At 48.3% G+C, this 15,090-nt stretch overlaps 1 long non-coding RNA gene across 1 annotated transcript in view; it reads right to left on the bottom strand.

Moving 5' to 3' along the window:
- Positions 1-620: 620 nt before the first annotated feature.
- Positions 621-15,090, bottom strand: part of LOC121837020 — a 201,626-nt gene continuing 187,156 nt past the window's right edge. The window contains exon 3 of the long non-coding RNA XR_006078059.1: positions 621-698. This is a non-coding gene — a long non-coding RNA (uncharacterized LOC121837020). The remainder of the gene's footprint in view (positions 699-15,090) is intronic.

The following is a 15,090-nucleotide window of genomic DNA, read 5'->3' as shown; positions in this document are numbered from 1 at the left end:
ATGTGGTGTTAAACCATGGTGATTGCGGGTTAACGGAAATATTGCGCAAAGGTATATATGTATTAGTAAGATGCACAACCTGCGTTTTAAATAAATCCCAATTTTCCTGAATTGAGCGTTCCGAAAAGAGCGGCAAGTAATCATCAAGAAAAAAAGAAAGTTCACTGTTAATGGCCTCGAAGTTACCTTTAGCATAGTCGCGTATTTTTTTCTGAATCTTTGGAGCATTTCTAACAGGAACATCGATGACAAAATGTATTAATGAATGATCACTTATGCCCTGCATGGTGCTAATTGAAGATATTAAAGAAGATGACGTTGTTAAAATTAGATCCAATATGTTGGCTGTTGTATGGGTAATTCTAGTAGGAAGAGTCATCAATTGACTGAAGCTGAAATCGCTACACATGTTTATGAAGTCAGTCGCGTCTGATGAAAATGGGTGACTGTAAGCATGCAAGCCAGTCCAGACTATATTTGGGTAGTTGAAGTCACCTAAAAGAATGATCGGAACGGAAGGAAAGCGTATTATTAATGAGTTTTGGCCCTATTTGGGAATCTTGTGGCGGAGCTATCTCCCGTGCCGCGGGAGGGTGAGGTTGCAGGGCGTCTCACCTTTGCCGGTGGTGGAGCGACGTCCCGAGGAGTCCTTGCATTCAGGGCAGCAGCTGGGGAAGCGCCGTCCGTCTCCGGGCCGCCTGGACCATCCGCCGCGCCCAGCAAGGAACCGAGAAGAAACAGAGGCCAAAGCTCAGGCGACGGGAACAACCACAGGGGCACCTTCACCGCGGAGACAGGAGGTTTAAAGAATTGTAATCAGTGAGAGAGTGCAGGCGAGCTGGTAATTAATCGACATCTTGTAAACCCTGAGATGGGGAACGGTAAAAAAACGGACGAAACACAACAAAATCTCAAAAAGAGATTTTGTTGTGTTCGTCCATTTTTTTTTATCGTTCCCCATCTCAGGGTTTACAAGATGTCGTTTAAAGGAGTTCATTTTAGCGAACGAACCCAGTGTATCAACTCGCCTCATAGACAAACTCTTTTTAAAATGGCGATGAGCCTCCTTTTAGCGAATTCGGCCACAGTTTTGTAATGAACCGCTGGAGACTGTCCCTGCGGTGATAAGCCCCACTGATAAACGCGCGAAGTAGGCAGCCTTTTTTTTAAGCAGCGCCCCCTTCTCGATAAACGGAATTTCTCTAAACTGAGGCTCCGTTTTCTATACATCCAGCTTCGATAAAACGTGCCCGTTTTCTAAAACGGGTTTCGAAGAAATGGCGTTCGATCAACCATAGTGAATCTCATTGAGGAACTTGCAGATCCACAAGCACACAGAGCGCGACAAGGTAACCAAAAAGACAGAATCAACGGCTTCTGCATTTCTTTTATTTTTTTTTTATTTTTTAAATGCATTAGCATTAGTGCCCGGGTACATGCCCTCACCTTCGACTGGTTTGGAGCACACATGTCTAAAGTTCGCAACGTCGCCACGGGGTGACGCCACAGCTCCAAACTGGCTAGGAAGCGCATTCTGCAAGCGTTCGAAAGGCTTGGCGATAGGACGCACAGCAACGGAGGCCACACAGTATTGGCTGGTTATCGGGAGCGAGGCTGGTGTCCAATCAGTGAGGAGACCAGCGCTGCGTCGGTGTTCGGCTGGCAGTCGGTCTGTCGACTTTTGTCCTTGGTTGAAGACCGGATGTGGTTAGGTGCCAGCCAGGGCCGACACTAAGGGTCGGCCCTGGCTAGCATCTAACCACTAGCCGCGTGTTTACTAACAACGGAATGTCTGCGTTAAAAAGAACGGCTATTCACTGGTATCGCCGTACACCAAAACGGAGCAAATCAACCCGTCACACGAGTCCGTCTTCTCCGCGCTACGGTGCATTCACGCGGCGCTCAACAAACAGCTCTTTCATCGGCCACGCAGCAGCCAAGAGCGGAGCGCTCGCCGTCTCATCGGACCCGAGCCACCCGACGGGGGAGACCACACAGCGAAGAAGCGGCCTCTTTTCTTTTGCCATCCGCCGAGGCCCCGAGTAATAAAATTACACGGTTCGGCCGGGGAAGGGCGGCGCGCGGCAGCCGGGCAATCGGCCGGGATTGCCCTCGGGTGGCGGCAGCCACATTAGGCCTAACAAGTGGGGGACGCGCTTCGGTCCAACCGCGATCGCTGCCTGCCTGCCCGCCCCGACTGCGCTCTTTGAGCAACCCCGAGTCGACAGTGGAGCGGAAGCCAAGCGTGACGACCTCTACCAATCAACCGTCGATCCAGTGCCACGTGACTGTGCTTTCCTCCGACAAATTCATGCGGGGAGAGCGGTGTCTCGTGGCGCACAAGCCGGTAAATGATTGGTCCAACTTATGTGTTGCCTCGGCTCCACTGTCGGCCCGTGGACAGAGCGTGTACGCCGGGCCTATGGCAGAAGCTGAGGAGAGCCGTGAGGAGGAACATTTCTTCTTTTATTACCCCCTCCCTCTGAATATTTCCCACGCGGTGTTTGCGACGCCGCGACTGACGTCGACAGACGGCCAGATGAAGCAGACTGCGCACGCACGTCGGGGACTGCATGATGCGGACGTATCCTCCCCGAAATCGGGAAATGGGGTGGGCGAGAAGAGGAGACAAAGTGGGGGCCTTCGGACACAAGTGATCGCAACATCACAACTACGCGAAAGCCGTGGGAAACTGCGCCGATCATGGATTCTGCGTCGTGTCCTTGGACGCTTTTAGTTCTGTAGAAACAAGAAATGTATTAACACCTATCTACCTTGTATTTTGTCTCTGGGTCAGCGTTTGTGTCGCCGCGTTTTATTTGTATGCGTGTTCACGAGTCTCATCAGGACGCAAACTTGCACGTTTAAAAGATTCTTTCACAGTTGTTCGGTGTAGCTCGCATAAAACTCGATAAGCGCAGATTTTTTCCTACCACCTCAAGCCCGTGACATCGTGACACCGAGGCCCCATCTCCTCTGAGCGGTGCGGGGATGATTGGTCAGCCCCGGGAATGTCTGATCCCTCATTTACTGGCCTCTAGTTCCCCTTCTAAGGGGTGGTTGACACTCACACACTTTAAGCCGCGGTCACACTGACATCCGACAAAATGAAGTTGCAGACACTGTCTGGCGCATGTTTCTTCCTTGTATAACGGTCACATTGGTCCTACCATAGCCTCCTCTATACTGACAAAGCCTGGCAGATCGCCACAAGAAGCGGCCGCCGAAATGGAAAAGGTGCAGCGGCAGACAACGGAAGAGAGGAGAGCCGCGTGACGGGCGCCCCGCTGCGGCGAGACGCCGAAACACATTTCTCTCGAGCGAACGAGTGTTTCGCCGCTGCAAAAGCTGTGCGCTGACGTCCAGGCTTCCCGCGCAATGGCTCTTTGATGCTCTGTGCTACCAGATCCTCGCGCTTCAAATCTGCGACCGGACACTCTATGGCTCCGTCGTCGAACTACCAGGCTTCGTGAGTATAGAGGAGGCTTATGGTCGTACAAACACTGTCTGCGGACACGTTCGAAGCATGCATTTCGTATGGCATGCTTGGAACATGCGTGAGGCCCGTCTGCTCAAGTCATCGTCTCTGCGGACCGTGTCTTCTGCATGATGCAGTGCTCCTCGGACCAGTCCTACTTTATCTTTGGCCACGTGATCAGGCACCCGCCCGTACCCACGCACAGACGGCGGGGTCACGTGATGAACAAGAGGCACATGATTGGTCCGGCGGGCTCACAGCTCCCAAGGCATTGTCAGCTTAGGACGAGGCCACTCCGTACGGGGCAGTTCCGACGACCGAGGCTTTTGGTTGGGCGCTCGGAAATTGCATTTGTAGAGGCATTTGCTTTGTTTTTAATCTCGATTTCGAGTAAGTGGCAACGATACTTTCAACAAACGGAAGAGTTTGTTGTCAAACTCCGTTCTCCGAGTTTTTTTTTTTTTTTTTAGAGCGCAGCTTTTAGGCGCTTGTTTCCGGCTTCAGCGGCGTCGCCGTCGCCGTAACCACGCGGTGCATTATGGGAAACGTCCCATAATGAACCGCGGTGACGCGCGCGTTGCATTATGGGACGTTTCCCATGATGCACCACACGGGAGGGAGGAGGAGGGCGAGGGGGAAGGAGAAGGAGACAGGATGATGAGGAGGGAGGAGCAAGAGGGAGGAGGAGGAGGCAAGGAGCACGGGAGGAGTAGATGAGGAGAGGGGAGGAGAGGGTACGGATGAGGAGGGGGGCATACCGTGCCCCCCGTACCCTCCCCTCCTCCTCGTCAAGAGCTGCGCTCTAATTCGCATTACAGAAAGTTGTAAACGTCTTTCAATTTTTTTTTATCGTTTGTTATGCTTACAACGCGCTCTCACCATTCAACAAGCGCCCAAACAAGTGAGGTTCTTTAACTTTCGAATCTAACCATTTTTGAGAACCGCTCATTTTGCCCAAAATCGCAATATTAAATGCCACTTACTTTATGAAGTAAGCGTACCATTTAAAGTCTAGGGAATGCAAAATGGAATAAAACGGCAATATCAAATACGAACAAAGACGCGCCATTAAATAATAAAGTTCGATGGAATATCTCTCGGAGAAATCTAGGTACACGCACAAGGAAGGCAAAGCGAGCAAACTCTCATTTCACACCTTTCGCGCGAAATCCCATTGCGTAAAAATATATTTAATACGACGCAAATAAAATAATACCATATCATTTAAACTGTTTTAATGTTGGAAAACACTTCTCCGGGAATAACGGGGAAAATGCGATAAAAGATGCTGGCGACACGGGCATTTTGCGATATAAATTACTAATAAACGAAACACAAAAATGACAATTACGCTCTTTTTTAAACGCGCCAGCTGCGCAGGAGCGTGCGGTGCTTGACTTCTCGGATGCATCCGGGCGCTCTCTCGTGGATTGCGAGTGACTCGCCGATCGGTGCAGGTTCGCGCATTCCTGCCCTAGTAATTTGACGCGCCATGCCCTAGGACCGGTGCGAAGCCTTCTCTCTCAAATACAAAACGAGCGTGTTGGTAACAGTAATTAAACGCGAGGAAGATGCATAGAAAGGGGAGAAGGACAACAATTTACATCCTCTCAAGCTTAGCCCACTGTTCTTCTTCATTCGCTTTCTCGGGAGAGTGTTCGATGATGCCAAGCCGATGAACCTAGCTTTGCTTTCTACATACGTATGCTTGGAGCATGTCTGCGGACAGTGTTTGTACGACCAATCTGACCGTCATCCTATAAGGAACAAACGGGCCTCAAACAGTCTGTCTTTTGTTCGATGAATTAGCAGTATGCCCGAAGCTTATGTCTTGAAAACCCCAAAGACCTCGATTCAATCGCTAGCACCGCGTTCTGGTGGGGTCGGAGCCCTGGGTCCTGCATTGTTCCAATTTTGGCGGTACGAAAAAGAGGGTTCGTTTTTTTTTTCTTCCGAGTGAAATCAGAATAGCCCTCGGGCACGTGTACACGACAAGCGCGAAGACATAGCGTAGATATACAGTGGGATATAAAGACAAATAACACCAACTCAAAAATCATGCACGAGCACGCAAAAAAAAAAAGTAAAAAAGAGGACAGTAGATAGGCTTAGCATTTGCTCTAGTTATTACGAGGCTGAGTTCTCGGTGAATGAAAACAAGGAACGTCAATCTACTTTCCGTTCCATAGAAAATCGCGACATGCCTCCATTCCAGTTAACGGACAGTAAACGAAAAAAATAATAATAATAATAGTCGATTTCTCGTTTCTCTTAAAAAGATCCTGCTCTAAGGACGTCGTTTTGTGCAACGGCGTTCCCTGCAAGTTGCGACCCTGCTTTTCATTTTGGCAGATGTCGCCAACCGCAACGTAAGTCTAATCAAACTGAACTGAGCACAAGCTATCCTCTAGCTGCGGCTGTACTCCATCATCTGTTTCTATTGATGTTTTATTTTTCCATACCCTCGACTTAAAGAAGCATCACGCAACAAAGAGGTACATATAAAAAATCGGGTCTCAACGGCTAGCTTTCCATTCCGACGTAGATTGAGGGATCGGTGATGGGTAGTTTATTATTGCAGCGAGATAAACAACGTTGATATTTTTCTTCAGTTTACTTCTGCCCGATAAATGAAAACTGCTGATCCCCCAAAATTATTGTAGTGTCATGTTCTTTATTGGTAGACTGGCTCTCAAATAGGGGAGAGAAAATCAGGCTATGGCCTGGTTTCCTCAGCTGCTCCCTGTTCATATATGGTATATGCTGAAGTTGCTGAACGTTTGTGCTGTTAAATTCTCGGTATTCCACTGATCTGTAGCCATAATTCACAATAAAAACGCTTCCTTCCTTGTTTTGCCATAGCAAGAAAACAAAGAATGTCATTATATGCTTTCATGTAATCCTACAGCAGCAGAGTGGATAATAAAAATCAAGATAATTTAAATCTTGATATAAATAATTATTTATATGAAATCAAATTGGTTATAAGGATTTAAGTCGCACCGATTTAGCTATGAATTAAATGAAACAATCCTCAAAACAATACTGAAAACATATTTGTTTTCTTTTAGTTTATCGTTGCCTATCAGTGTGCGCCCATGGGTATTTATTGAGGTAAAAAATTACCAAGCAGCCATTAAAAAGAAAAAAAAGCACAAACATCTAGTGATAGAAAGGTCACTAATTACTAGCTGAAAAGATTTAATTCACGTAAGTTTGGATCAACTAAAAAAAGTTTTATTTTATTAAAAAAATTTATCCTGACAATATTCCGCCCTAACCATAAATAACATTTATTTCAACTTAGAAATGAATGTTGCTAAGAACACGACCAAATAAATGAGGGGGGAAAGTTCCGACAGTTTCACATTCCAACGGCTAAAAAAAAAAAGGCTCATATAATAAACCAAAAAACTCCATAAAAAAAAAAAAAAGATAACATGTACATTTAGAGCTGCATCTGACTTTATGCATCCTATAAAACCGAACGAAGTGAGAAAAAACGTTACGTTAGGCCAACAACATGACAATACACACACAAAAAAAACGCACACACACAATAAAGATGTTTACATGGAAGTTGACTGCAGCGCAACAAGCGGCCGTCCGCTTTTTTTTTTTTTTCGGTATAACGCTTAGCTGTGACGTTGGCCTCGCTTTTGTTACTACTCGCGCTTCTAGAACACTGAAGCTTAGAAGCAATACGTCAGTGGAAAAGAAGGTGCTCTCTGACGTCCGGGATCTGCGCAAACATCTGATGGCGAAACTTCGCCGCTTCAACAACAAGATTATTGCAGCTTCACAACGGTTACCATAAGCTTTTCTCGATCTTGCGTAGCCACTATTGTCCGAGTTTGTTATATTTCCTCGTTTCTTTTTCTTCATTCAGTCAAGTGATTGGTCGATGTCCATGAAAGACACAGACATTGCGGGACGTTAATAATCTTTGACGGCGGAGCTGTTCTACGTTTTAAAGAGAGGCGGGAAAATTATTTTCAGAGCCACGCAGTCTCTTACTTAATTTGTTTTTATCGCGGTCGTTTAATCCGACTCGGTGTAGAAGTTCCAATACGCAGGAAATAAAAAAGAAAGATCCGCGTACGAATATGTTCAGGAGTCATCACAAAATGACTCGAATGTCGTCGGCCACTAAACCTAGAGTTCCTGTATATGCTACCTACGGTAGCAGAGTTGCGCATTCAGCCTCGGCGCGTGGCCGTAGAGCCGGCTTTCCCGCACGAGATGGATGCTTTGCTCCTCACGTGACTAAATTTGGCGAATAGCGGCGCCGCGCGCGCCGCCGCGCATGGCAAACGGGAGAGGAGGAAAAGGAGGCGGAAAGCAGGGAAACATACGCCGGGGCAAGAGAAACGTCGGCGGAGCGACCGTAAAGATGGCTTTCTTGCAAGCCCCCGGATGCTTTGCTCCTCACGTGATGGATCTCGGCGAATAGCGGCGTGGCGGCGGGGGGAAAACAAATGCGCAACTCTGGCTCCCGTAGGGAGCCTATACAGGAACTCTAACTAAACCTACAGAGGAAGAGCTCGCGGAGACGAATAGGGCCGCCAAGCCATGCTGGGGCGTTAACGGCCTTTGTAGGCAAGTGGTCCTCAAAGCGCGGTAACGAGGCAGTGAGAATAAAGAGCGCGCTCCCGCTGACACAGCGCAGGCGGGGAACAATGGCGGGGGCTATTACCCAGAGCCAAAAGTGAAAACTCACAGCTCGCGCGGCCGCTCGCCTCGTTTGCCGGCGTCTACGCACACACAGGTACCGTTTACAGCTGCGGAGCGGTAATTTTTAACGCCTCGCAAACACGCATGCCGACTACACAAAGTACGTCGCCGCGATCCGGCGTTTACAATAGCGGCGGCAGTTGTCTTCGTGATTCCCGGGCGCTTTTTTTCATTCCTTTTTTTTTTTCTTTCCACGTTGCTTTTTGCGGCGCACGTAACGTTCAGTCGCTTTAATCCTGTTCAAATATTCACTCTCACCCTCCGCTCGACCCGTCTCCCGAAACAATAGCGAGAAAATAATTAAAAAGAAGGAAAGCCGGAGCAGGAAAAAGTATAGCGGCAGATGTTGCGATCCCCTCCCTGTGGAAAGGCGACCCGTGACGTCATCGTTCCCGACCAGAAAAACAAGGCAGACGTAGGCAGCAGCAAAGCACAGCCCACTCGCGACGCGCGGCCGTCGTCCCGGCAGACGGACGGACGTCACCCCGCCCGACCGCGTCACCACCATCGGTTAATGCAGGCATCGGCGTCGAAGTCCGGCGGCGTCACGCCGACGCTGCGTAGGCGGCGGTGGGGGAACTCCCGAGCACCGCTGTCCCGCGCGCGCGACGGGACCGCATCGAGGGACGAACTCGAAGCTCGGCGGCGGAGCAACCCGGCGTTCTTTATTCATGACGCCCAGCGCGGCGCGTCACCGGTTGCTGCGGCAACGGTGGCTGGGGACGCTGCGTCCCAACCTCGCCAAGCTCGTCCCCGGTCGGTCACGTGGGCTGCTGCCGTCTGCTACCGAGTGGGACGCGAGCAGACGACGCCAGCCGGCAGCCCTGTGTATTTTTTTTTTTTTTTGTTCCCCGCTGCTGCGCATATATATATATAAAAGCGTTTTGATAGGACAGTTTTTTTGTTTCCTTTGTGTCATAGGCTGCGGGGGATTGAGTTGTGGAGGGAACTTCAGAATCTTCGGCTTAGTTTCGTTTCAACCCACACCTTTCGCTTTTTCGGACACTAGCAACTCGCGAAACGAATACAGATTCTTCATCTTGTAAACCCTGAGATGGGGAACGATAAAAAAACGGACGAACACAACAAAATCTATCGTTCCCCATCTCAGGGTTTACAAGATGACGATTGATTACCAGCTCGCCTGCACTCTCTCACTGCTTACAGATTCTTTGACGCTGCGCTCTCAAGGATCACAGGTCTACAACCGCGAACAGTCTGGCCAGTCCTCTACAATTACAGGTCGTATTTCTCGCAACTGTTCTCCTGCCGATGCTTGGTAGCCGAGGCTCGGGAGATGCCCACTTCTCTACACGTTCTGAAAGCGCCAAATATACCTGGTCTAGTTCGGCACACACGTCCAACGTAAACTCCGGCAAGGCCGAGCATCTTTCGCTCCCTGCCTTCGTCGTCCGAGGAAGAGAAGTGCCTTCTGCACGGACCTCGGGGGACAAGCGGATCGACCCCGCAGGCTCCGATTCGGTGTCCGGAGTGGAACAGCCCGGTGGCAATCAGTGCATAGAACGATGTTTCATCGACCAGATCGTTCCATCAAACACTGAGTTTTTTTTGTTTGTTTTTTTGGAGGGGGGGGGGGGGGGGGGGGGGCATGTTACGTGACCTTGGAGAGGGGCCACATCGACGGGCGGAAAGTGTATCTCGGGCTACGTCCACAGAGCGGGACGCAAGGTCCCGAGACAAACTACGTCACGATTGCGGCGGATGTGACGTGCTCTCCGCTGGCTGTTCTCCGAGCGTTTGCCAGAGTGGGCCGTTTATAACGAAAAATACAGCGACCAGGCTCAAAATACAAACGTGCGATTGTCATTTACGGATATTGTGGATCATATTCAGCCGATTTGTGAACACGACGGGTATATTTCAAATTTCGTTGAAGTATCCCTTTAAACTCTTCGTTTTCTAACGCGTTAGTTCAGGGATAACCGCGGCTGTACTGGCATGCCTCATCTTTTTGTGGTCCATCTAACGTTTCCTCGTCGGGCAAATTCCAGGAACGAACTGAGGTGAGGGCCAGGTTGGGCGCTTGTGCTGTACACGTTCCCCTCCAGACGTAAAGAAATGCCGTTACTCGCAACTTCATCAATAAGTAACGAATATAAGTTACTCGTTCCTCCTCTTAAGAGTGACTAGAGGTGGTTACTTCGTTACTTCGTTAAATAGGTGCAAGTTACGCGTTACTGACGAGTCCGAGCGGGAGCCGCAGGGGACGCGGAAGACAGGGAACTCCGCGTAGAACACGCCGTTGGCGAGGCATCCCTGCTGCTAGCCCGGTCGAAATGGCAGGCAGTCAACCATTCTTTCATCAAGACGACGGTTCACGTAGGCGGTTGCTTCATACTCCGCGATTATACGGCCACGTATACACACGCTTACTTTTAGCTCGAAGCACGTAAGATAACAAGAAGTTAGAACAATCCCGTTACTTACACATCAGTTGACAAAATACACAACCAAGAACGAATTTAAAAAAAAAATATATTAATGTAAAGACCATTAATTAACAAGTAATAAACAGTTATAAAATATTAGTCGCGACTTCAAAAAATTCCGAGGCGCCATTTCTAAAAGTATAATAAGCAAAAAATAAGTCGCTCGTCCATTACCAGTACTAGCTGCGCAAAAGATGTATGAAAAAATTAAAAAAAAAATGGCAGGAGCTTCATCATGTTGACGAAGACCGAGTTGCGCAGAATGCGTTGTGAATGAGCTGGCCACATGCTAGGTGTATGTGACGTCAGGGGATACATCATCGTCTTACGTGACGTCATTACATTACGTGTAATCATGACGTCACGAGACGTCGTCACATCGAGTGAAGTCACGTGACGTCATGCTTTCACGTGACGTCAGGGCCCTTCGCGGAGGTTCTTCGTGACAGATTTCTCAGAATAGTGGTTAAACACATTCTCCGGTAATAAAAATCCAAACTTTTCTCGATCACTCCTCTGATAGGTTCGGGGAGCACAGGACATGTCCTGGCGTGAATTACGCGTGCTTTATGCGCGTATAATATAGGCATAATGTGCCGGCGACTCGAGGTTGTATCGCTTGAACCGTGTTTCCCAATGTGCTCCGCCAGTCCATTAAAGGCCAGTTCACACAGCATTTCATTTAATTTATTTACCCCAAAGGCGTCCTTTCAGATGCATTTCACGAAAAGGCATCATCAACAAAAGGGAATACACGATGAACATTGCACAAGTTTACAAAATGTCACAAAATGACTATAAAAGCAAAGTACGCAAAATTACACAAATTCGCACACACATTAGCCATAATGCAAATGCTCACAGAGCGCTTTAAACACTAGAAAATTTATGTTGGTCACGATTTGGTCCGGCAAGTTGTTCCATTAAGTAATGTTCGGCATTAGGGGAGAAAATATGTAAGAGTTATTGTGCGACCGATATTGCTGAAGTTTGCACGAGTTATCGATTCGAGAGGAAATGTAATAAGCTGATTGGCAATAAGTATTTCTGAAGTATGAGGAACTATACGAAATGCTATGAAGAAGAAAAAAAAAAACATCCAATTAGTTTCGCGCTTAGCTGTTAAGGAAGGAAGACCAAGGTTTGATTTCAAGGCGGAGACACTGCTTTGCAGGTGAAAAATCATATAATATAAAGCGAGCTGTTTTAGTTTTAACAAACTCTGATTTAGCAAGAAAGGTAAAAAAAAAAATGCAAGCGAGCTGCTGAATGACATCCATAGTAACCCTGAAACGTAGGAACAATAAAAAAAAAAAAAAGAAGACGAACAGAACAATGAAGTTTTTGTCGGATAGCAACGTTGTTCTGTCAGACGGACAGAACAACAAAGTGGTTATTCTGCCCGTTATTTTTTTATTTTTTTTTTATTGTTTTTACGTCTTAGGGTTACTATGGATGTAATTTAGCACTAAGATAGTTTTGATGTGGATGCCATATTTTACTGGCGTATTCAAGTTTTGGGCGAATTAATGTTTTATACGCGAGTAATTTTGTTGCAGAAGGGACAAAATAGACGCCTTAAGAACCCGATTTCAATGAGCTAGTAATAAGGTTATCAATATGGTAATTCCATGATAAGTTTTTACCCAGACATAGACGCCAATATACTAATAGACTGCGACATATTCTAGTCGCTGCGTTAGTAATGAATATCGAACGAATGATTTGTTGGAGTTCGATGAAACAGTCATTTGCTTGCATTTTCCAGGGTTAATGTTCATTTTCCAGCTAGAGCACCAGGATTTTCGGGAGTCGAGGTCATCTTGAAAAATGTAATGACCTGTTAATCCAGTATTTTTCCTGCAAATAGTCGAATAGTAGATTTAATTCAAGAAGAAAGATCATTAATAAAGATTAAAAATAGTAGGGGGCCAATAACGCTATCTTGAGGGACACCTGAGGTTACCGGCAATGAGGTAGAAAAATAATTATTCATCGAGGACGGCTGCCTGTTGGTTAGGAATGATGTTCTCCATCTGCCGACAAATGGGTTGATCCGGAGAAGAGAGAGTTTCAGGAGTAGACGGTGAAGCGGAACGGGTATCAAATCCCTTTCTAAGCCCATGAATATTATGTCGGCAAGGATGTTGCGGAGTCTTATAACGTAACGTAATAAAATTAAGCAAACGCTCCGGCATGAATGGGCCTATAAGGCCAGTTAACACATACACCACAGCGCTAGCTCAGCGCTGCAGCGCTGGAAATAACTTTGCACTATATTAGTGATACAACGATGATACATCGATACATCGGTGTTGAGTCACGTTCGAGTCAGCGCTGCTTCCACGCTGATGTAGCGCTGCAAACATATGTTTGAACTAGCCTTTATTGTTGCGCACCTGGCGCTCGAACACCTACGGGCGTCCAGCGTTGTTCTGTCCGTGCTATCTCGTGATATGACCACCTGGAGTATCTGGGATCTACTCGACTAAGGTTGGGAACACAGCCAAGGTGTCGAACGCTGCTCCGTGAATGCGGCGTAACATAACCGGACCGCCATGGGTTTTTTTACGGGTCCCCCGCCGGAGGCGATTGCGACCACAGATTGGGCAAGCGTTCGGATGGAACTTGAACGGGACTTCCGGCCACTGATGCGGCACTCGTGCGACAATTTTCGGGATCGCGTACCCGGAAACTGAGTCAGCCATTTAACACAATTTGCGTTAAATCAAATCGATAAAGGAATCGCGGACGTCATCGGAGGCTCCCGAGTTGCGTGAGTCGTATCACTCGACCTCTTTCTTTGACCGTCACATGTAGTCGCACTGTTCGAGCGTCGTACAGAAGGCACAAGTGCAGACACGATGACAATCTGCGGCCTAAAGCATGTTCCAGGCGTTTGAGCTTCGAACATGTCCGCAGACATGACCGTCCTAAACGAGGAAGGAATACGCCGCAGACAGTGTCTCCAGACATTGTACGACGTATCGATATATTGGGAAGAGGATCCAACCGTCCCGCCCCTAGTGGCGAAATTGAAAACTACACCGGTGGGGACCACGCTTGTTTGCGACCCACGCAGCGGAGGTGCGCGTCAGCGTTCGGCTCGTGTTCAATCAGTGAAGACGAACGCAGCAAAACAACGCGGAGCCCAAGTTCGTCTGCTTCCTTTGCAGGGGTTGTGGTGACGCCAGAACCCCGAGCTCTGATTGGCTCGATCCGAACGATAGTGGGTAGGCTTCAAGGCAGCTTGCATGGAGGTCCACCCACGATCTTTCCAATCACAGCCAATCAGAGCTCAGCGTTTTGATGTCAACGCAGCCCCTGCGCGAGACGCAGACGAACTTGCGCTCCGGGCACGAATCTCACTGCCTCGTGCTCAATCGGGAAAGATGAAGAATCAGCGCACGCGCCTAGTGTTGGTAAACACGCCTCTGGGGAAAACAAGCTGGACGTAGCGACCCTTATATAGGTCCACCATCTCCTCGCCAATAACTCGTCAAACATTTTTATTCCTACGCGGTATACATGCAGCGCTCGTCCATATCGGAGCAGGCAGGGGAAGTTCAACCCGGTTCGAGTCTGTCCCCTTCCTCAGCTCTCTGTTTTTTTTTTTTTTTTTCTTTTTTTTTTTCGGATTTTATTACCGGGGCCCGTTAACGCGGAATGTGTTTGAGGAACTTCAGCGAAATTCGACAGCACCTAGCCGCTGGAACAGAAAGCTGTGGCGGCCGGTTCGCTCGCCAGCCTTTGTGAGCGCATCATAGTATTCGCAGCACCTGGCGGTCTACAGACGAAGCCACGGAAGTATATGCTCAAAAACACGCGATGAAAATCGCCAATGAGGCAAGGTTTCGTAAGAAAAGCGGACCGACACGCGGGTCAATGTCACATAAGCAAAGTATCCCTATAGGGATATACGGGGTATATACTGCTGATATGACGCCGGCTGTCACGTGCCAGCCTGACATCACGACGCACGTCAGCCCCACACAACGCGTGCCCAGCCCGTTCTTTCCGTCCCCAAGTTTATCGGATAGGATCGAGATTCGAGTCCCGCTTAACTTTGTCACGTTGAACCCCAATGAGACGGGATAACTGGTCTAGTTGGTACGGGTTCATCTTGAGACGGCGCGAATGTTAGAAGGACGAAGGAAAAAAAGTATCGTCCACTTCTTTTCTCCGCACGTGTAACATTCCCGCTGTTTCAAGATGAACCCAATTTTGTGTTAAAGGTCCCCAACGTACACTTGGCGCTTTCCACTTTTGTCAGCCTCCTCCTTTCTATATATCCTCTCTACCTCTTACCTTGCCGCAACTTGGCTCCTCTCGCAGCAGAGGGGAGCGCTAAGGCGGCGGCCTTCAAACGATCGAGTTGCCTTGTTTCCGGTGGCTAGTTCAAATCCGGGGATACAAGCCGTCGAGGGA

Source organism: Ixodes scapularis, unplaced genomic scaffold (assembly GCF_016920785.2).
Source record: "Ixodes scapularis isolate PalLabHiFi unplaced genomic scaffold, ASM1692078v2 PGA_scaffold3__209_contigs__length_174095766, whole genome shotgun sequence".
In the NCBI taxonomy this organism is placed as follows: Eukaryota; Metazoa; Arthropoda; class Arachnida; order Ixodida; family Ixodidae; genus Ixodes; species Ixodes scapularis.
The sequence above is the reverse complement of the archived record's forward strand: the minus strand, read 5'-3'. Positions and strand labels throughout refer to the sequence as shown.